This window comes from Podarcis erhardii (genome assembly GCF_964252035.2).
Source record: "Podarcis erhardii genome assembly, chromosome: 1".
NCBI classification, from domain to species: domain Eukaryota; kingdom Metazoa; phylum Chordata; class Lepidosauria; order Squamata; family Lacertidae; genus Podarcis; species Podarcis erhardii.
In genome coordinates, this window is record NC_138497.1 from 96,681,048 (window position 1) to 96,704,286 (window position 23,239).

The window sequence follows — 23,239 nt, forward strand, 5'->3', positions numbered from 1 at the left end:
TGCCACAAATTACTTGCATGCAAAAGTTCCCAGCACCTCTAAGTAATTCAGAGAAAGACCCCTATCCCAAATTCTGGAGAGCTGTTACTGGCATTGAGCTGGATGGACCAGTGATTGACTTGGTATAAAGCAAATTCATATATTTTTATGAGGTCAGTAGGAAGCTGCCTTAAACCAAATCAGACCATTAAACTGCCTAGTTCGGTTATCATGGAAGGGTGATAGCTCAGAGACTGAGCATCTGCTTTGCATGCAGACAATCCCTATCGCCAAGTAGGGCTATGAGTGTCCCCTGTCTGAAATTCTGCAGAGCCACTGCTGGTCAATATAGACAATACTGAGCTAGATTGCCCAGTTGTCTGCCTCAATATAAGGCGGTTTTCTCTGTCACTGTGTTCCTGCTGTTTACATTGACTAGCAGGGACTTTCCAGGAGTTTCAGACAGGGGCAATTGCCAACATTGCACGGAGAGTATGAACCTGATACACCTTGCATACAAAACATGCAACACTACACATGAACTATGGACCTCTTTTCCTCTAGCTTGCCTACATATTGAACCCAAAATGAGAATCAAGTAACACTGAGAAAATTCTCAGATAACATCTCAGTGCAGAGATGTTTGCATAGGAACCTTCCACACCTGAGCAGCTTTCCTTGTGCAAAATTCTGTGCCAATGCACAGACCCCACCTGAAGAAGCATGTAGATTCTACACATGAAGAATACCTGGTAAAAAAGCTATACAGTGGTACCTTGGTTTAAGAACAGTCCTGTTTACGAACGATTTGGTTTATGAACTCCACAAAACTGGAAGTACTGTCCTGGTTTGTGAACTTTACCTCGGTCTACAAATGGAAACCGAACAGTGGAAGGGCACCAGCTGTGTGAGGCCTCATTAGGGAAAGCGCGCCTCAGTTTAAGAACAGATTCAGTTTAAGAACGGACTTCCAGAACAGATTAAGTTCATAAACCGAGGTACCACTGTAGTGTGAAAGACGTCTGTTCACTTTCTACTTGGAAAAAAACAGATAAAGAGAACCATAATGTTGATATGAGGTAGTGGTAAAACCCTGCATTCTACATAAACAAGTAGTTACTTATTGTAGAGAACTTGTGGGAAATGTGTACAGTTTCACTCTAGAAATAAGTAGTCTTTAGGGATGGGTTGAAAGGATTCCAGGGAGTTTATTAGAGTGTTCTAAGCTTAGTACAAAAATATTAATTTTTGACTGCTAGCTGCACATTGCAGGTGAGATTTGTACGTTCATGGAAGTTTGCCACCCACGTTGAAAGCTCAGCTTCATTCATCCCAGATCGTGTAAGTAAAACTCACTGAGGGAAGTGAAACAACATAGGAGTAAATTTGCACAGTAGCATCAAACTTTGGTTATCCATATATTTCCATGCACCTGAAAGCCTGCTGCAAAGGTGATGCAGTTAATGTGAAAAGAACGTGGTGGCCTTATTTTCACAGGTACTATGGGCCTCCCCTTCAAATGTTAGCACACCCTCCCAGTGAGCATTAGCTTCGTGAAGATCCAGGATAAGTGTGAGAAGCTGTTCTCGCACACTGGTTCTGTTTCCCCATCCTAATAAGATCGCTGGAGTGCTAAATCTCAAAATGAAAGAGAAGTACACCATGTGAGTTGGTGAAGAAGCATATTGAATATGTTTGAGCATCATCTAAAAAAAGGTACTTCTTTCATCTTTCCTGAACCTGCCTGCTCATCCCCTGATGACACGTTGTCTAGGTATATGTTTTCGTTGTTGCTTTAGTTTGCATTGAAAATAGGTGTAGGTGTATACTGTTCTTCATTCAAAGTGGAGGTCAGCTAGCTATTTTATATCTGCTCTGCTTGTCATTTTGTATGTTTCAAAGTAAAGACAGGCTTGCTGCCAGATACCTTGTGAATATATAAGACACCTGGACCACTTGTGACAAGAAATGTTCAGACTATTTCCTAGATGCATCCTTTCTTGTGTTGGGCTGAAGTATTTGGTGGAGGTATTTTCAGTGATATTGGGATCAAAGTGGGCTGAATACTGGCGCTATTTTCAGGGGGTAAATAGTATGCATGGAGGGGCTGGAGACCTTTGCACATAGCTGTCAACTTTTCCCTTTTCTTGCGAGGAATCCTATTCGGAATAAGGGAATTTCCCTTTAAAAAGGGGGAAAATGTCGACAGCTATGGCCTTTGCATGACTATATAAGGCTGTAAATTCTCCAACTTTTCCCTTCTTTACACATAAAGAGGCTAGGTGGGGCAGCACCCCCCCCCCCCCGCCCAGCAGCAAGGCTCAAGGCGGATTACAACATGGGGGGGAAATTATATGGTTCCATTGGGCAAGCTGAAACATTTGCACTGATGGAACTATTGGAAAAGCACAATGTGGAATTCCTCCCTTCAGAATTAAAATTTCCCTGTGCACCTGGTAAAACCTGATTACAGTGGTACCTCAGGTTACATACGCTTCAAGTTACACTCTGCTAACCCAGAAATAGTGCTTTAGGTTAAGAACTTTGCTTCAGGATGAGAATGGAAATTGTGCTCCAGTGGCGTGGCAGCAGCGGGAGGCCCCATTAGCTAAAGTGGTGCTTCAGGTTAAGAACAGTTTCAGGTTAAGAACAGACCTCCGGAACGAATTAAGTTCTTAACCCGAGGTACAACTGTATCACCAAAAATCTCCAAATTTAGCTAACAGGCCCTCCATTATCTGACTCAAATTATGTAGATAATCGGTAGGAGGAAACAAGAAAACACCCCAAAAAGTTACAGATAGGTAGCCGTGTTGGTCTGCCATAGTCAAAACAAAATAAAAAAATTCCTTCCAGTAGCACCTTAAAGACCAACCCCAAAAAGTGTCAGTTTAAACCAATTAAAAGCCTATCTCAGTGGCAAAAAAGGAATGGTGTATTAATCTCTCAAACTTCACCACCACCGATTGTTCCCTTAAGATGCACCAAATGGAGTGGTGCCTTCTGGGGACTTGAAGCGGCAAGAGCAGCCGCTATACTGTAGTTGAAGGCAGACAGGGCCTTGCCCTCCCAGACCAGAGGGAAATGACAAATGAGCCAGAGAGAGAAGGTCTTGTTGCAGAAATCACAGTGAGATGGTCTCTGAGCACCTTCATGCTTGGCCTGCTGACCATTTTGATTTATATCACTGCAACCTTTTGCAAGGATTCCTCACGTAACTGGAAGCTTAAAAAGGGCCAGCTTGAAAGAATGTTGTCAAGGTTGCCAGGCTAGAAGCTTGCCTAATTTAATTACATATAAATATACAGTGGCAGCTTTGACTCGTATTTATAGCCGGGTCACTTGAATATGGTAGGACTCGACTGGCATGGACATAAATAAAGTTACGGTGATAGATATATACATACACTAGAAGGGTTTATCTCCCTGCATGCGAGGCTAGTGAAAGCTCATAGATTATGGCCAGCGTCCAAAGGGCTTTGCCCTAAGCAGAGGAGAACCTTCTTTCCTCCTAAAAAAAAGCAAGTTCCTGTGCTGACTGAAAAACTGCCCACAAATTTTGGAAAATTCTCCTATGCAATAGGAGCTGCTGTTTAGAGAGCAGAAAAGTTAAGATAAATTCATATATGCAAAGGGACTCTATAGATCTCATATTTGGTTACTGCCTTGCATTCTGGTAGAGAAGAATTCTTCACAAAAGCGAAGTATCTTGTTCCACACCCCCAACTGGTTTGAGATGTGCGCCACAGATTCCACCCCCACCCCCCCAAAGCATACTTTGAGAGTGTCCCCAAATATTTTGTAATTGGTTTGATGCATTTATGTCTCACTTTTTAGGAGGGGACACCTCACAAAGTGACACACAAATGCCTCATCAAACTGCCCCCCCCCCATGCAAAACACCATTTTAAACTTTTTAGCAATATCCTAATAAGGGTGGATTGAGCAGCCTACTTCTGCCCCATTTGTATTTCACTGGCAGTCAGTCACAGTCAGGTGGCACAATGGGTCAGAACATCTGGCTGTTAATCAGAAGTTAGGTGGTTCAAGCCCACCATGGGTGGGATTCCTGCACTTCAGTGGTTTGGACTAAATGACCCTCTGTGTTTCTTCCAACTCTATGATTCTATGACTTCTAAGTCCACCTTGTCTCACTTTGTGTAGATTTTTTTTTTTTTTAGAACACAGGAGAGGTGCACATTTAAATTGTATTCCCTTTGTATATACTTTTTGCATTAAAAACAAAAGTAAATTACGCAATCTGCACACATTTCTCGTATAGAATACTGTATATTTCCGTGTATAAGACTATAATTTTTCCCAATTTTTAAAAGTTTAAAATTCGGGTCATCTTATACACAGAATGTTGCAATTAATTATTCTTAATTTTGGGCTCAAAAATTCGGGGCCGTCTTATACATGGGGTTGTCTTATACACAGAAAAATACTGTACATATTTTGTGCACCAAAACACCAGAATAGCATATAATCTGACTGAAGGTTACATTCTGATCTGCAAGCAAGATTGGTCGCATTGAATGGGGTCAGTCCATTGCAAAAAGTGGACTCAATGAATTCTTTCTTCACTCTTACTTTTAATAATCTTGAAAATAGCTAGCATACAGACAGTCATCAGCTTAGCATTCTACTGGGCACACCATAGGCAAAATGAAAATAGGAACACCATTGTTCTGTTGCTCTGCTAAAGTCAAACCACAAGAGCAATGGAGAAAAGAGAGGTTTTCAAAGCCTGTTTAAAATTTTACACTGATAGGGCTTGCCTGATCTCACGTGGAATTGATATACAATGGATACATAATACATGGGCAACTCCAGGGCCAGGCATCAATGGGAAAATTCCTCTTGGCTAGATTTGGAATTGGCTCAGTATTTACAAGCTTCCTTTAGCTAGTATTCAGAAAAAAGCTTGACTGCTTCCAAGAGTTCTGAAAAGACTCTATTGATGACGCATATGTGCTGACTATGCTCCATCCATGATCATTTTTGTATTACTCTCTGCCATAAGAGAAAGGCATCTGGAAATTCACCCTCTTTCCTGAAAAGCACACTTGTGGAACAGGTGGGGAGGTTAGATCAAGGATAACGAAGGTGGTGCTGGCCAGGTGTTGTTAGTTTCATCAGCCTCGGCCAGCATGGTCAATGGTTAGGAATGATGAAAGCTGTAGTGCAACAACATCAGAAAGGCACCATATTGACTATCTCTCTTTTCATATCGAAGAGATACAACAGCAAAATGAAAATATTTTCAAGGGAGAAAAAATCAAGACAACTGAATGACGGAAACAGAAAATACATAAGGCTGCTTAGACAGGTGGTTTGATCATGGATCATTTATTCCTCTGCAAGAGAGGCTTCCATTTTGCTTTTTTATGTATAATTTTGGTGGGTGCAGGTTTATGAGCTTAGGCAATTGTTGTGAGGTTGCCAAGGATGGTGCATGTGTTTTTCTTTGCTGTAAACGCTTCTCCAGCACTCTGCAGCCTCCCCAGCTGTGCATATCTGTGTAAAGCCCCATGGAATAATTTATGTCACAATGTGTTGCCCTGGGCTTTGATTGACGTGCAGGTATGCGGTAAGGTGGCAGAGTGGACCATTGATGAGATAATTTTCAGCATGAAAGCAATGACATCACAAACAGCCCTTGGTTGCCTCAAAAGTACGGTAAGCACAACAAAAACTCTGCATCCCTTTCCCACCCATGAGGTTTTCACCAAAATTTTCTCTTCCCTTTCAATGTTATTTCAAGCAATTTCTTTTTCTCATGAATTTATGGAGATGGCTGGCAGGGAGAATTGACCAGCACAAGTACTAAGTGCAGCAGAAGAGGTAACAATATTTTAATGGCTGTGTTCTTGGCCTTCCTGTAGGTCTTCCAGTTTTGTCAAAATTCGAACAGCTCTGTAGCTGTACAGAGGCCTGTGGCACCATGATGAGCAAGCTTTCCATATGGCTATTTGTGAGGTTTCTGGAGTTTGTGATTTACTACGTGTAACAAAGTGGGCCAAATCTTTACTTTCAGAGTCACTGTACAGGCTAGATTTTGTTTTGTTCTGTTCTGTTCTGTTCCATATGCATGAACTGTGAACATTACTATGCTCATTCAGGACCCCTTTTCAATGTTGAAATCATAACATTTCTCCCTTCTTTATTTGACAGCATAGATTCCCCCTTTTAAGAAATCACTGTAGTTACCAAGCCCCTCCTGCCCCACATCCCTAAACTCCAGAAGACCATCATTATAATGCAGTACATCATCTGCTAAGCCTGTAATTGAAAGAGCTTCTGGTGCATGGAAAATGAGATTCAGGTGTATGAAGAAATCTGATGGGACATCACAGCACAGTCCCTTTAAAATGTCAACGGTCCCCTCTGTCTTCTGCCTGCTCTGTGTGACATTGCTGCCGAAAGAGTATAGATTGAGGGCAAGCTCATCGTAAATGAGTCCAATAATGGTGATTGATTTAGATGACAGTGTACTCAAAGGACCAGGTCCTAAGTGGGTAGAACTTGGCATAACACCATTAAATTCTGCATCTCATATTGGAGTTATAAATATCAAGAGCCAACGTCACACCTAGAGCAAGTAGGTCAGATTTCAGCGACTAGACTGGTATCCATTTTTACCATAATTATACAGATATCCACTAATGTTAAAAGTTATAGTGCATTAATTGTTCCTATAGCTCTGAAAGCAAACGGCAATGTAAACAAAAGAAAGATTAATTGCAAACTTTTCATTTCTGAAGTTATCTTAGTGCATAAACAGGGTTTGGTTTTTTTAGACAGCACTCAACCCCCAAACCTATTTCAATGACTACACTCATCCTCAAAATATTAGCACATCTGAATGATGCTATCTTCCAGTCCTTCCAAGCACATTCCCTGGATATTGCCATTTCTGTTAAGTAGTGAAAAAGGATGTTCTGTGAATTTGCAAAATTGTTAGTGCAGAGAGTGCCGTAAAGCATTTGCAAAGAACCTTTTCACATTGGTAGCTACAGGCTGATACCATGAAAGTGGAATGAGCTAAATTGAATTATTTAGTTTGGTCTAAACTAGTTTAAGAATCAGTTATTAATTTATGACCTACAATTCTCAGATAACCCTGGAAAATGTAGTTCTGCAAGCACTGCTGGTGGTTAGGAATCTCTGAGAATTGTCTGCACCTTACTACTATTTCAAGGATTCTTTGAGAGAAGCCAGAAAAGTTGAAGTGGTATAAAATATATGTTAGTCAGAGGCTCCATTTTGTTTTTCATTCAGGACTAAGGATATGTGTACATTTCTTCCTTGGTCAGAACATGGATTCTTATTTACATGTTGGCATTTATAATATTTGTACATTACTCTATTGAGTTTTGTGTCTTTTTAGTAGAATGAAAGCAGGTTTATACAAAAATATGATGGACGTGTGGGCGGACTACTCTGTATTGCAGTACATGGGAAATTAAGGCAACAGCTGTTTGCCATTTTGTCTGCTTAATACATTATAAATGGCAGTTGCTGCAATTCTGTGGTCTCAAGGCACATTTTTAAATCTTACTACTGTTGTTGGAAATCAAATATTACTTCGATAATGCATGCCAGGCTTAGGGAATGGGCCATAGCTCAGTGGTACAGCACAGAAGGTCCAAGTTTTGAGGAAGAGCCATAGACCATGTGCCACTACTTCAGAATACAGCTAAAGGACCACATCACTGAATTGTTTCTCTAGCCACATAGAACTCTTCCAAATAATTGGTATATAAAGGGAAAGCTGTACTCAGGACAATGTACGTGATGTGCTATCATAGAATTGTAGATTTGGAAGGTGCTCTGAGAATCATCTAGTCCAACAATGTATATTCCTGCAATGCATTATGTTTATATGGACTGTTCTGCACATATTGTATATGGACATTATTCAGTTATGAAAACTCATCTGTGTCTTCTGCAGAAGTACAATCCCAGAAAACCTATACCCAGTGGTTTTTGTGTGTGATGGCGTTTGCCATTATGGAGTACTGTCACCTCTTTTTTGCTGTCCTGGGCAGCCTTCCCCCCCCCCCCCCAGCACCCATGGCATTTTTATGAAGATATGTACCAGCACCTCAGTTTTTATCAGAAAAGGAAAACACTGCCTGTGCCAGGTTTTGTTTCTTAACTTGTAGATCACCCATAAATAAATCCCATTGAACCCAAGTTTGCTGATTCACTAGTTGCAATGCTTAAGAGAAGGTTCCTTCATTACTATGATGTAGCGAAACAAGCCTCCAGGCACACATCTGCAATATATTGGTGCTTTGCGTTAATCAGTTCCCAAGATCCCATAGCTATATTAGGAATGGCATTTGCGACCACAGTAGGGCAATGAACGAAATCAGTAGCCTCTTCTAATTTGCAGTAATCGGACTATCCCAGTTTAACTATTCACATATTATGGCATTCCATGATGGACTCAAGCAGCAGCACTAATTAAAGCACAATGTGCAATCAAGTTTTAAATAACATTGAAATAAACTGTTTATATAGCACTTTATGTAACGCACAATGAATACACTAGGATCATGCTCTTAGTTAATTTGATACGGTGAATGTTACATTGCATACAGCTGGAAAGTGCTCATAAAGATCGGGCATTTTTCAGTAGATATTGTACAACATGGGATCTTCATTTATCCTTTTTATCCATTTACTTTACTTCTTATATCTGCTAGCCACTGTATTGCTAAGTTCTCCCCTATAGACTTAGCGAAACCTGAAATGTCATTAATGAAACACGACTTACAATAACAATAATAAAAATCCCAAGAGGGTAAGATCAAAATTGCAAATAGAAACAGTCAAACACTACTTTGGGGCATTGCATTATTTCAGTTGCTCTTGCTTTTCATAAAATGTGAATAAATATAAATTTTATTAGCTTTTCATTCATGATTTCCCTAATGGGTACAGATTGTAGTATAAATACTTTGTTACAATATTTGTTACTTAGAAGGAGAGTTACATTTGAATTAGCTCCAGTTTAATCAATGAAATTAATCAAAAGTTGCTTCTGAATGAGTTTCAAACTCTAGGGATAAAAAAGAAAGTTGCCATAATCCAAAAACCCATGCTCACACAATTAGTGGCAGGGAGTGGTTATCAAAGGATGTGTCATTTTCCCATTCATTTCTATGGAAGCAGAAGCTCCATTCATGCCTTTCTCTGCAATCAAATAGCCCCTTCATCCATCAACATGAATGAGGTTGCCCTTGTGGTCAGGAGAGGGTGCTGCACCTATGGGAGCCAAATCCAGAGATCACTGGATCAACCTGTTTACTAAATCAAATATAGTGTTTTCTTATGCTATACAGATAAAGACAGTTGGCATTCTCTTTGCTGCTGCAGTAAAACAGTAGCATTCCAGACCTAGGGTCTAATTACTTTACCATGCCAGTGGGACAATCAACCTGCCCTCTTTCCCGCTTTTCAAAAATCATGTGCAATTTGCTTCTTTCGGGAGGTTGCTACCAGTGACATGCCTTGGAGGCAGCAGCATAATGCTTTGCAGGCACAAATGTGAGAGGTACATCAGTAAACTAATTTTGGCATCAGAAGGAATACTCAGTCCGCCTGTTGCCTCATCAGAATGCTTGCAGATATACCATCTCCAGAGATCCTAATATGTATATTTATATCATCTCCTCCCTCTGTTGTTAGAGTTTGCCAGTTATGTGCCCAACTAATCATCCTCAGCATCGGTAAGAATCATCCTGCCCTCTGCAAAACACCACAGGCTAATCTGAGATTTTAGTACATCACAAAACAAAAATTCCTGTTTTCAAAACAGATGCCTGCCTTAACTAATAAAAATTGAGATGTCGGACATACACATCCATTGCCTCCCAACCCATCTCAAGTGCAGCTCAATCATGATTCTGTCTTCTGGTTAGTCTCTTCGGCACACTTTGCATCCCACTAGATGTGCCTTGTTTTGCACAAGGTCTTTCCCTGGAGCAAGAGGCTGTGAGATGCCATCAAGCTGATTGAAAGTGACTGGCTGCTTGACAATTTAGCCTGGCTGTTTCCAGGGGGCATGTGCGTGTCTATTAAAATCACACACGCACGCAAAAGTTAATATGCAATCTAGATATAGCTGTTAAATCATTCATTTGGAAGCAAGCCTCTGGTCTTTCAGGCTGTGTGCGTAAACAAGCCCTTTTCTGATGCCTCATTCTGCCCATCCCACCTCAAAAAACCCCACTCATCCAGGTGGCATTAAAAACATTACATTGCAGTAGCAGTGAAAGAAGGAGCAGTCTTCTCATAGATGGACAGCCCTTCTGCTTTCTCTCTCTCTCTTTAAACAGAGTGGGAGAGGACCAATTCTACCGTTGGCCTCATGCCAAGAGATGGGACAGGGCTGGCTGTAAGGCCATATGGTGTCATGGTAGAAGCTTTGTTGAGTGAGCTATTTATGGCCAGGCTCCACCTCCTCTAGACATAGTCAATCAGTCCAGCACTCATCATTCCACCCTTGGTACAACGTGAGAGGTTTCTGCTTGCCATTTTTTTTTTTTTTTGCCACATAAGAATAATATTTTTTTTCTTTTAAAGCTATATGTTGGTCCTGAGACTGAACTGGTGAGCACCTTGAGGATAAGGACAGAGGCACTGGGAGACTCACTCACCAAGGCTGTGGGGCTTGGAGACAAGGACAGGAATAAAATCTGTTCTTTTCCTGGAAATATGGTGGCCATACCAGCTCTCAAACTGGGGTTGAGACCACAAATGCAACAGCCTGATACCCCTGACAGGAAGCAGAGTGCCCACCCCCACCCCACCCCCATAGACACAGACCAAAGCTTCCCCTGATTGCAATAGAAGTTGTGACAAATTATATCTTCATTAGTTCCTAATTGCAGTATTGCTACTAGGAAAGCAAAACCTCCACAACTCCAAGTCTCCGTTGTACATATGAGTAAAATTCCTGCTCAGCCTTGTCAATCAGTGCTTAACTTCTGTTCATAGCAATAACAAACAGCTCTTCTACAGAAGCTGGGCCAGGAAGTTTGTAATGGCCATGCTGAAGCCAAAACCTTGGCTCTCCGCTTGTGACCAAGGAGCAGAATTACTCTCGCACACACAGAAAGGGAGAGGTTGGTGCTGCTGGTGCTGCTCATTGCCTTTGAGGAGCAAGGCCTGCCCAGCCTACATGTATTTGGTCAGGGTATAAGTGATTCTGCCTGCCTCTATGCAGACAAGGACCCATGCTGCATCCTGTGTAATGGAAAACATAGGTTAACAGCATGAATCCTTGGGACAAGATGTGTAGGTTCCTTATAGCAATTGGAAATTTATTGCACAGTAACATGATAATCTAGAGAGACTTTAATACTTCGGATCAAAGCAGATTTAAGCTGAACTTTCTCAGTAGTAAATGATTTACAATTGGCAGTAGTTGAAGCTCAAAGCCAGAACAGTGTGTTGAGCGGGGATTACACTGTGATCCCAAAGAATACAAGGTCAAACAAATAAATTCTTCATTCAAACACAGTCAGGAAATTGACTTTGATGAGTAAGCACAAAGAGCACCGAAGAAAGCATGTGCTGTCAGAGTCTGAATGCCAACCAGTCTAAAATCAGGATCAGGAAAGCGCTGGACGGCTTGAGTGAAGTTGCAAATATACCTCCAAGATTTGTCTTCCCTGCCTTTGAAGATGTTATTTAAAAGTCTGATGTGTCTTCACTACAAAAGCAGAGGTTTACCATTATGCTCACTTCCCTCACCCTTAAGATAACAACAAGGTTGCCTGTAGGTACAACTGTTCAATTCATTAATGATTTTCTTTCATCTACCACAAAGCAAAGGAACCAGAACGGTTAGTTGCTGTATACCCTTGTCTGCTCAGATCAGTATTTACAGAATCCCATATTTAAAGTTGGAACCCTACATACCACTTTCTGGCAATCTGAGTTTGTACCAGCTCTTCTGCTCAGACTTCACTAAGGCAAAGTGCCATAGGTCATCCTTGGTTACACATTGCTCCCAGGAAACAAATACTCCTTGTGCCTCTCATATCCATGCAGATTTTCATTTTTCATTAGCACATCAGTAGTTCATGCCATCTCTTTCAGCAACAGAATCAATCATTTGCATTCAGAAACCAGAGTGAGGTATACCCCTCCCACCTGCGAGCATCTTCTCAACCCACAGGGGATGGGCTATGAGCATAAAAGAAGTGCTGAGAGCAATAATTTAAAATTATCTTGGTGAATCAGTCTACTCTTTTAATGAACATTGTTTTCTGTTCCATTGGGAGAACACCAGCAAGGGAGGAAGATAACAGGGCATCTTACATTTTATGTCAATGAGCTCTCCTACTGTAACCGTGAAGTAAATGAGGTGTGAAAAAGCAATGTTTTTGTTTCTATCTTTTCCCTTTATCTGATTGAATTACAGCAGGAAAGGTGTCTTGGGACAATCCAGATAGGGAAGTTTCAGGTTTTATAGTTCCGGTCCGTCATAGACTATTACACCGGTTCTCTAAGTAATACAACTAAACTGCAATAGCAGCAATAGCAATCATGGGGTCACTGTGTTTAAAATAGGGCTGAGAAAAAGGAAAAAAAACCAACTGTTTCCCAACCCGTTTTTTCTTGTGTTGGAAAGTGTCTGCTGAACTTAAAACCAATAACTGCTTTAATTCCATTCTATGAGTTGCTATTTCCAGTCTTCCTGTTCTTTGCAATTAGCTGGTAGGACACAAGACTCTTCTTCTTGGGATCATGGGTTCAAGCCCCATACTGGGCAAAAGATTCCTGCATTGCAGGGGGTTGGACTAGATGACCCTTGTGGTCCTTCCAACTCTACCATTCTACCCTTCTATCACTGTTTTCATTTGCCCTCCATTTGCCTTCATGGACATTTAATTTGATGATGTTGCACTGAGCACATAGCTGACAATTGAATGAAAGTGTATTGGCACAGGAGAAGGAAGGCAAGTCCAGAAGATCAATATTTGCCAGATTGGGGAAGGGGGACATTAGGACTGGGAGGAAGGAAAGACACTTAATAGCTATGGATAGGCTGTTCCAAATTAACTGTACCAGGTGATTAGCATAACTTGTTAATTACTTTGAAGGTGGCCAATGTAAGTTGTGAAAAATTCCAATAAAATACAAATTCTCTCAGTCATCAAGATTTAATCTTGAATGAAGGATTGGACCTGAGACATAGAGGTCTACTGTGACAAACCCACCCCACATATTTTTATGCAGAACAACAGTACCATCTGCAGCATCTTGGATCTGGCACTCATCCTGAATAAGCAGTACCCTGGGGTTTTTTACCTCCAGTGCATATTCTGAGTTTAATCAATTCCCACCCCCCACCCCTCACAATAACTGAACTGGTCTGAAAGTGAAAGTTCTTCTGTAATGAAAGTTAAAGACTAAGTACATTTCTGGTTGGCTGTCACTACCCTTTACATCAGATATGAATATTTTCTCCCCATTGGACCAAATTACAATTCATCTCCAGTCAGAGGCTGGCTTTTATTGGTCTTGGATTCCCATGACCCTGTAAGGCATCATCCCAGCACTTTGAACCACCCAAATCAGGAATCCAAAGATGCTCTGTAAGGATACCTTTCACAACCTCTTTCCTAAAAGCAGGTCTGCATATGCCCTGACATCCAATGTTCTACTCAAAAAGTTCTTGCAGAACTGGCTATGTCAGATTGTTTCTATTGATGTTTATTTGCAAATTTATGTGTGTCCATAGCCTTCATCCCCACCCCTACCCCCACCGCCATACACAAATTGCCCGTTGACATGTGTATTCATTGGCTTAGAAAAAAGTAGAAGCTTTTCTCTGAAATTTCTCACTGAAATCTTCCCATGATTGCACAGCTGTTAAGGTATTGTGCCCGGGGTTCTATAAGATCTCTCATCCTCTGGGATTTAGAAAAATAAACTTAAAATTACTTTATTTTTACATTTTTCAAGAGCTGGGCTAAAGAAGAACCCTTGTCTGAAAGGCTTAGAAAGAAACACAAACAGCTTTCATTATCTCAGTCTAATGACAGCCTAATATATCTATATATCTATATCTATATCTATATCTATATCTATATCTATATCTATATCTATATCTATATCTATCTATCTATCATCTATCTATCTATCTATCTATCTATCTATCTATCTATCTATCTATCATCTATCATCTATCTATATTGGGGGGGGGGGCTACACAAAAAACCCCTTGGACTGAACTTGGTGAGGCAGTGCCCCATGTGTCCTCCACTGGTATAGCTATGGGAGGGAAGGTTTCAGAAATTTTCAGAAATTGTTTCTGTCCCCAGCTATTCTATCATCACACCAAGTGCAAAATATATATTCCTGGTGTTAGGCAGTAGCACTTCCAGGATTATTAAGATTCTGGCTTTAAAATGTTGGATCAATTTTATATTTTTAAATACATTGTGAGTCACATTGGAAGGGCGAGAGCTAATGCCATAGAAAGTGACCTGCAAATACTGATATAATTAAAAATTTAAAAGGATCCTCCCCCCCCCCCCCCAAGGCTTCAATTATCTATTTTAATGGAAGTGTCTGCTTTTAATGATGCTTCTTCCTGTTGTTTTATCCGACTGGTTGTTTCAAATCTTATTACTTGGCTTATTATTTTGACACCCTGTATGCTACTTTATTTTTTAATGTCTACAGAGGCCTTTCTTTGACTGGCAAGTAAGATATAAGTTAATTAACTAATAATAGTTAAACCAATCGCTGCTTGTCCTTTTGGCTAAGATCAACTAATAATGGTTAAATCCATCTTGTTTTGCAGGTTGTGTGATGACACCACCTCTGACATGTTATTTAAAGAAAATCCAGGTCTGTCGCCGCACTCAAATTTTGGCACAGCAAAATCCAGATTAGCTAGCAACATAGCTTGGCAAAGCTGCTGACAGTGGAAGCAAAGAAGGAAAATGGTGCCAGGAAGAATCAAGCAACCATCAGAAGAACAAAAAGGCGCCAGGCGGCACTGAAAGAATGTCAGCCTTTCGGTAAGTCATGTTGAATGTGCTACTTTTGAAGCAAATATCAAAACTAGAGCATTTTGTGCAGCTTTCATTTTCAGCCTCAGGGCTCCATTCCCTACTGGGCAATGTGCCATGTGGAAGTGGTGGATGGAGCCAAAAGTGGATGGGGCAGGGAATATAAGATTTTAATCTTGTACAGGAGACTAGTGCCTGCACACAAATATCCCTCTCTAATCTCCAGCCTGGCAGACGTCATCATCAGCGTTCAAGGACACATTCCAGCTAAGCCAAAACATGTACGGCCAGTGTGAAGCAAGGTCCTGGTGAGGGATGTGCCCAAGGATTGGACAGAGAGATCTGGAGGGCCACGTTTGGTCCCTGGTCGTGAAGAAGAAGAAGAAGAAGAAGAAGAAGAAGAAGAAGAAGAAGAAGAAGAAGAAGAAGATATTATTTATACCCCGCCCATCTGGCTGAGTTTCCCCAGCCACTCTGGGCGGCTTCCAATCAAGTGTTAAAAATGATACAGCATTAAATATTAAAAACTTCCCTAAACAGGGTTGCCTTCAGATGTCTTTTAAAGAGAAGATAGCTGCTTATTTCCTTCACATCTGAAGGGAGGGTGTTCCACAGGGCGGGCGCCACTGCCGAGAAGGCCCTCTGTCTGGTTCCCTGTAACCTCACTTCTTGCAATGAGGGAACCGCTAGAAGGCCCTCAGTGCAGGACCTCAGTGTCCGGGCTGAACGATGGGGGTGGAGACACTCCTTCAGGTATACAGGACTGAGGCCGTTTAGGCCTCACCCCATCATTTCCATATTTTGCATTGTTTATGTTATGATAATATCTGTGTTACGGGAGGTACATTTTAAATGCAGGGTATGCTAGGTTCAGGTGCTATTTTCTTCAATGGCAAAGAAAGTTTTACGTTTCATTTTGAAAACAGAGTAGGAAATTCTATTAAAGTGCAAAAGGAATCCAGCCATTGCTAATGAACATTTTCGCAAAACAAAAGATAAACTTTTTCCACATCTCATTTGATTTGTACTATTGCCTTTGCACTCTTGAGTGCACAAAGACAGCAGCTTTTACCTGCCAACCAAATAATTTAAATGGCATAAACGTTAATCATCAAAACAAACACACACTATTAACTGCTTGAGGGAGTATCTTAAATGAGCGAGATGGTGAAGAAAACAACAGCATTTGCTGCTACTGAACTTGCAAATCCTCTGGGGTTTCATCAGAAGCCTGTATGCATGTTTCTGACTGCAGTATCTGACATATTACATGCAGGCAGAGGGCTGGAAGAAAAAGGGGAAACGCCCTATTTTGTTCCCTGTTCTGCATTCCCCTTTAATTCTCAGTGGAATATTCATGGCTTATAATTCCTAACTCAGTTATAACATGCACATATGGATGATTAGTAGGAATCAGTGACACTGTAATGCTAGTATTTAATTAAACTTCCAATGTAGCTTCTCTTGGGAAGACTATAACGAAGGGCCATATCTCACAGATAGAGCCTATGCATGGCAGGCAGAAGGTCCCAGGTTCCATCCGTGATATCTCCAGCCCCAAAAAATTAGGAAAATAAAATTAAAAGAGGTATAGTGTCAGGTGATGATAAAGACCTGTGCTGGGAAGCTACTGTCAATCATAAGAATATAATATAAGAAGTACCTGCTGGATCAGGCCAATGGTCCAACTATTCCAGCATCCTATCCTCACTTTGGTCAACAATATGTCTGTGAGGACCTGCAAGCAGGACCTGAACACAAAGCATTCACCCATTCACTGTGGCTTCCAGCAACTGCTATCAAGAAGGGTTACTGCCTTCAACCATAGTCATCATGGCTAATTTGTTGTTGTTGTTTAGTTGTTTAGTCATGTCTGACTCTTCGTGACCCCATGGACCAGAGCACGCCAGGTACTCCTGTCTTCCACTGCCTCCCGCAGTTTGGTCAAACTCATGCTGGTAGCTTCGAGAACACTGTCCAACCATCTCATCCTCTGTCATCCCCTTCTCCTTGTGCCCTCTATCTTTCCCAGCATCAGGGTCTTTGCCAGAGAGTCTTCTCTTCTCATGAGGTGGACAAAGTATTGGAGCCTTAGCTTCAGGATCTGTCCTTCCAGTGAGCACTCAGGGCTGATTTCCTTAAAAATGGATAGGTTTGATCTTCTTGCAGTCTATGGGACTCTCAAGAGTCTCCTCCAGCACCATAATTCAAAAGAATGAATTCTTCGGCGATCAGCCTTCTTTATGGTCCAGCTCTCACTTCCATACATCACTACAGGAAAACCTGGGGAAAACTATGGAAAACCATGGCTTTAACTATACGGACCTTTGTTGGCAAGGTGATGTCTCTGCTTTTTAAGATGCTGTCTAGGTTTGTCATTGCTTTTCTCCCAAGGAGCAGGCGTCTTTTAATTTCATGACTGCTGTCACCATCTGCAGTGATCATCATGGCTAATAGGCAATATCAACTTTCCAGGTAACGAGATACTTATATGCCATAGGAAACACTGAGGAAATATACAGACAGAAACCAGGATCGTTAACCAAGTCAATACAGCTTCACATTTCATGTTCAGGTGGATGAAGGTGTTCTCCCTGAAATCAAAACCGGTTTGCTGTGTATCTCTAGCTACAGCTGTACCTTCATGCATGTTTATCTGACCCAGGATGTCTTTTTCAATTTCAACCTGTTATTCTAGCCCTGAAGTCAGTGTTGATGCTGGTTTTTACTTCCAAACAAACCACCAAATCAAAGAAGCTTACTAATGGGTAGTTTGTGATCATTGATTAATTTCAGTCAACAAACCTGTCAAAACACATTAAAGTTGAGTTAGTGGTCACTTCAGCTATTTTTAGAAGAAGGGTTGGGCCAATAAAATAGGGGTGAAGGTCAATAATTACATAGGGAGTGCACTGAAAGCGATAACCGGCAATATTTTCACATGGCAAAGATGAAGGGAAACTGTTGATTCATCTGCACCGCTGCCTCTAGAAAGGATATTGATTCACCTGCCAGCTGAATGCCTTTGATATAAGGTGAATGCTTGGCGTTTGCATCTGTAGCCCTAAGCACTTTGATGAGTATGATTCAGTGTTATGGCTTCGGAGGCATCACAGCTAGGTTCGGTTCAGAAGCAGTCTGTGGAGCAGTTTTCCAACAATCTGACACATTTAAGGACCATTCCAATGCTACTTTTTGTGGCTTGGGAACTCTACAACTTGACTTCTGCCTGTTGTAGGAACTGAATAGGAGTGGAAATCCATGGTCACGCACTGAGGAATCGTGCTGTAGCTTCTTCCTCTGCGAACATGGGAATTACCCTAAATGTCACCTTGAAAAATGCATGCAGAAACAAAAGCCAGTTGAGAAACAGGTTCGGGGATGACACTATAAATGGCGCCCCTTTGTAATGTCGGGAAGAAATCACTATGCAATCAAATGCCATCACATTTTGAGTTACAGATAGGTAGCCGTGTTGGTCTGCCATGGTCAAAACAAAATAAAAAAAATCCTTCCAGTAGCACCTTAAAGACCAACTGAGTTAGTTATAGGTATGAGCTTTCGTGTGCATGCACACTTCTTCAGATATATCTGAAGAATGATGTATCTGAAGAAGTGTGCATGCACACGAAAGCTCATACCTATAACTAACTCAGTTGGTCTTTAAGGTGCTACTGGAAGGATTTTTTTAATCACATTTTGAGTTTCCTTCAAAGGGGTGGAGAAACTCACAGTATAGTGATGGTATCACATCACACAGCTAAATTACCAGGTGTTACAAGTAAAGGGGGAGAACGAATCACCGAGCAGGTATTTTCAATAGCAGCATCTTGCCTGTTAGAACACTGCAGGCTCACCCTCCAATTAAACAGACTGCAATCCCCCTTCGTCTCCAACACCTTACCATGGCCCTCTTGCCAAAATAGGACATTCACACCTCTAATTTAAAATATTTATCCCATACATTTGCCACATTCATTGTGGCTGATTATTTTTAAACTGTTTTTTGACCCAGACAAACAAGTCAATCCAAAATAAGAGAACTATCCAGAGCGGATGCCATTTCCCCAATTATTATTCCAAGGGGCTTCTTCTCATCTGACACCAGAAATGGACATATACAATTAAATGTGCTGAAAGTCTGGGTGATAATCTTACATAATACCCAATTTGTTGTTGCTTAGGTCTAGGGTAGAAGGATTAGTATCATGAGTCACATTTCACTGTTTTGAACCACAGGCTTCTGCTTGGCAAAGGTGCTTTCCTCCTGCTACATATCACACCAGAACACATTTGCGCTGCTCTGTAATGTGTTGAAAACATCAACATTTTTGCTCCGATAATGTAGTAACATACTGGTAGCAGCATGATGGAAGACCCACTTTGTCACATGCTTCAGTATCCTTGTGCCCTATTTTTTATAGAATGAGAAACATTTCCAATTATTTAATGTTATATTAACTTCCCGTTTGCCTCATCCAGCTTTGATTTATTGTACAGCTTCTTGCCAGAACTGCTGATTCCCTATAAATCACTGCATGCAAATCAATAAAATGAAATCAAACAAATCAAGGGACCAAACAATATTTCATTACCTCCATTTTTACTGTTTCATATAAACTTAATTAAAGTTTCAGATTAATTAAATTTAGTTGTCATCAGCACTGCTGCATATAAACGACTTAGCTTCTATTTCTTCTGTGGCACTCTGGGGTGGGGGGAATAGCAAAGCAGCGCTGGCAATTCTGCAAAAGAATGCTTAGTAATTTCTCTTCTGCTTTGGCCTCTTGAAGATAATTGACAGCAAGCTTGGAGCTCGACATCTCCACAGCTCCACAGCACAAGTTCTGCTACTGGCTACTTATGTACATACCATATATCTCACCTGTGCATTTTCTCTGGTCTAAAAAAAAAGTAAATTTTGTGTGGGCATATGAATGGCAGATTAAACAACATGTTATATGCACAAATGTCCGAGGTTCGTTGTCATGCTCTTCTATACTCTATTCTGCATATCTAGGTTTGTAAGTTCTGGCCTATTTTATTCCTCATAGGGAAGGAATATTCCCTACATATGATTTGTAGCAATCATTGATCTGTTATGTCAAGGACAGCTGCCACTGAAACTAGAATTTCAGTGCGGAACATTTGGTGTATCTCTCACCACCTGACTGATTGCCATCTCTTGGAGAAAGGAACATTTCTGCAGATCCATTTGACTCTTGCCCGGAATATATTTTTATTTCTAATGTTCCTTATGCAAGACAAGGCTTGAATGCTGGCTTGGCTTGCTGCCATTTTGCTGCTTTGTTGTTTCTCTAGAAGTGTGTAGAGGTTGGTGGTTCGATGGACCCACCTTCTTCTGGGCTCCTCAAACTCTGCAAGATGCAAAGACTTGCAACACTTGGAGGGGCATTTAGAAAAAAACCAGATGGAATCCAGCAGATCTACCAAGGAAGGATTGAATACACCTCCAACTGACTTTTGGAGCAAATTTATTCTGACAAATCAGGAGGAAGAAAAGTTGATCTCTTCCACCACCCCATTGCATTTCTTGTTGTTATTACATATCTTTCAACGTGTAGGTACCTTGCAACTATCACTTAATCATCCTCACACTGAACGATGAAAACATGATTACGGTATTTCCGTTTTACAGAAGGCTGGAAATATTGCTTTTGCTGAGTGGTCTGGTTGACACCTAATGCTACAATCCAATACACTGTTACTTGGAAGTAAATCTCATTGACCTCAATAGGACTTACAGCTAGTGCATTTTACAGGGGGTACTCAAGGGTACGCAGTACCAGCGCCTATTTTTTTTGTTGGTGTTAAAATGTGTGGCACTTACTGTAACAACCTATTTTTCTAGAAACCAAGCACTGCTTACACTCAAATAGCAAGGCATAGGATTGTGCAGTACATTAGCTGAAGAAGCAACTTCATGGCTACCAACTAGGGCTGGTATATGGATGGCTTTGCCTTTCTTCTACTGTTGAAGCCAGTATGCCTTAATACCAGGTGTGGTTACACTCAGATCCTGGCTTGCAGGTTTCCCATACACAATTGGATGCCCATTGTGAGAAAAGGATGCTGGATTAAAAGGTTCTCTGGCCTCATCCACATCAGGGCTCTTAGGTTCTTGATGCAATTGCTACCACTCTCAGCACCACCTGTGTTTCACCCCACATTATTCAGAAGGGTCCCATGACCTCCTCACTCCTGGAGAAGCTTCTTGGTAGTGCAGGTATCCGCTGTGGGGAGAAGGGGACAGCAAACTTTCCTTCCATGGTCTTCCTTAAGTTAACCCCTATCCTAAAAATACAATCCTATACACACTTACCTGGGACTAAGTCCCATTGAACTCAACAGGGCTTACTGCGGACTAGATTCATATAGGATTTCATTTTTAGTATCCAAATCAAAGCCATTTTGATGGCCATTTACAAGAGCTTATTGAAACGTTTTGCACACAGACTATCTGATTTTGAGCTGGTTTGTCATTTGAAGTTGAGCTGCATGCCTGTTCGCAGTTAAAACGTTTAACTCCAGCTGACTGCTATCCATCTTCTCAATTGGAGTCTTACAACTTAAAACACTTTCTATTGTGAGGCAAGAGGGGGAATGGCCGGATACATTGGAAGCCATAATGGAAAAGATAAGTGAACTCAAGCATCCACATATTTGGATAGGAGAGGCTAAGGCGAGAGAAAGCCTTTGTATACAATTTCCTTACCAAGAAAAACCCCCAGTCATTTCGACATTATGTGGTTAAGCTTTCTGGGGAGTTCTATAAAAATAAAATGATGCAATTTGAAAGCAGGCAAATATTCTCAACTTCCCCAGGAACAGTACATTTGCTATGCTTAGCTATTTTGGTCGATCTAATTTGGTTCTGTAAATGCAAGGAAGCTGTTCAAATACTACCACCATTTGCCTACAATTCTCCACATTTAGTGCTATTTGTTTTATCCTGAAATTCTTCTAGCTTTGAAGTTGCCCTATATGTGCATGCAAATGTACACTTCAGGAAGCAAACACGGTAGCTGTCTATCAATGTAAATCTGAAAACGAGGGTCTTGAAGAGTGGAATTCTCCCCCTCATTTGAGTTTAATGCACACTTACCATACATTATTTTTAAAAATGTTGACATTCCGATTGACATTACTTTCATCATTTCCTGCCCCCAATACATCCTTGCTTACAATTAAAAAGTACAAGTTTATAATGCTAAATAATTTATTCCCTCATCTCTCCATCCTTCTCTCTCTTGGCTTTATCCTTTACTTCCCATCTTGCCAATACGCCTATAGAGAAGAAAATGTTGCATTAATGCCCACTCTACCTCTGTGCTCTTGTTTGCTACTGCTTTGGGGCACCATCTTTCCTTTCCTTTTTCTGCTGCCACCTCTTTCCATACCAAACACATTTAATATCTCTCCTTGATGCATTAGGAAATTCATTACGGCCACACAGGCCTGCCAAGATGCATCTTTTAATGCAGATAAATACGTGCAACCCCCCTCCCCCCAGGTTAGTACTGATTGCATGTTATCTAGCTGTTATCTAGCACAACTACAGCTGGATTGGAGTAATGACATACAGCGGTGTTGTAATTGTCGCTGGGCTGACATATCACCAACGCGCCCCAGATATATAAAATTGCTTCTTATTGGCATTGATCCAACAAACATCTTTTCTGTTATTTGTAAAGTCTCCCCCTCCAAAAATGCCCCACTTCCAGCTAAGTCATACTGGTATGGCACATGGAAGTAGAGGAGGAAACCTGTGTCTCTGTCTGCCATTGATACCTGAACGAGAGAGATAGTTTAAGCCCTGCTGATGTTAATGGGTGGATTAAGTATATGCTTTCAAAAAGTTGATACTTCTGTTACATCTACTTGTCTGTTGACTTTATTGGTATTTTTTTAAATGAATGTTTTATATTTTATGTATAAACCACTTAGAAGTTTATTTAAATTATTAAGTAGAATATAAATTTTGCTAAAAGAAATAAGTTCCCCACTAAATGAGAGAGACTTGAAACTGCTCACCTTTGACTAGGGTATGCCCACAGGTTTTTATTTTTTTTAGAAGCTGGGGCGGAAAAATACAGCCTTGAAATATTACAGAGGTTGTATAATATTTTGTGTTCGAGACAGGGGGAAACAGCTGTCAGTGGAAAAAGACATCAGCAGGAGATGTTTACCAA

General features: G+C 40.9%; 1 long non-coding RNA gene across 1 annotated transcript in view; it reads left to right on the plus strand.

Moving 5' to 3' along the window:
• Positions 1–5,693: 5,693 nt before the first annotated feature.
• Positions 5,694–23,239, plus strand: part of LOC309348782 — a 38,813-nt gene continuing 21,267 nt past the window's right edge. The window contains exons 1-2 of the long non-coding RNA XR_014159550.1: positions 5,694–5,826; positions 14,816–15,035. This is a non-coding gene — a long non-coding RNA (uncharacterized lncRNA). The remainder of the gene's footprint in view (positions 5,827–14,815; positions 15,036–23,239) is intronic.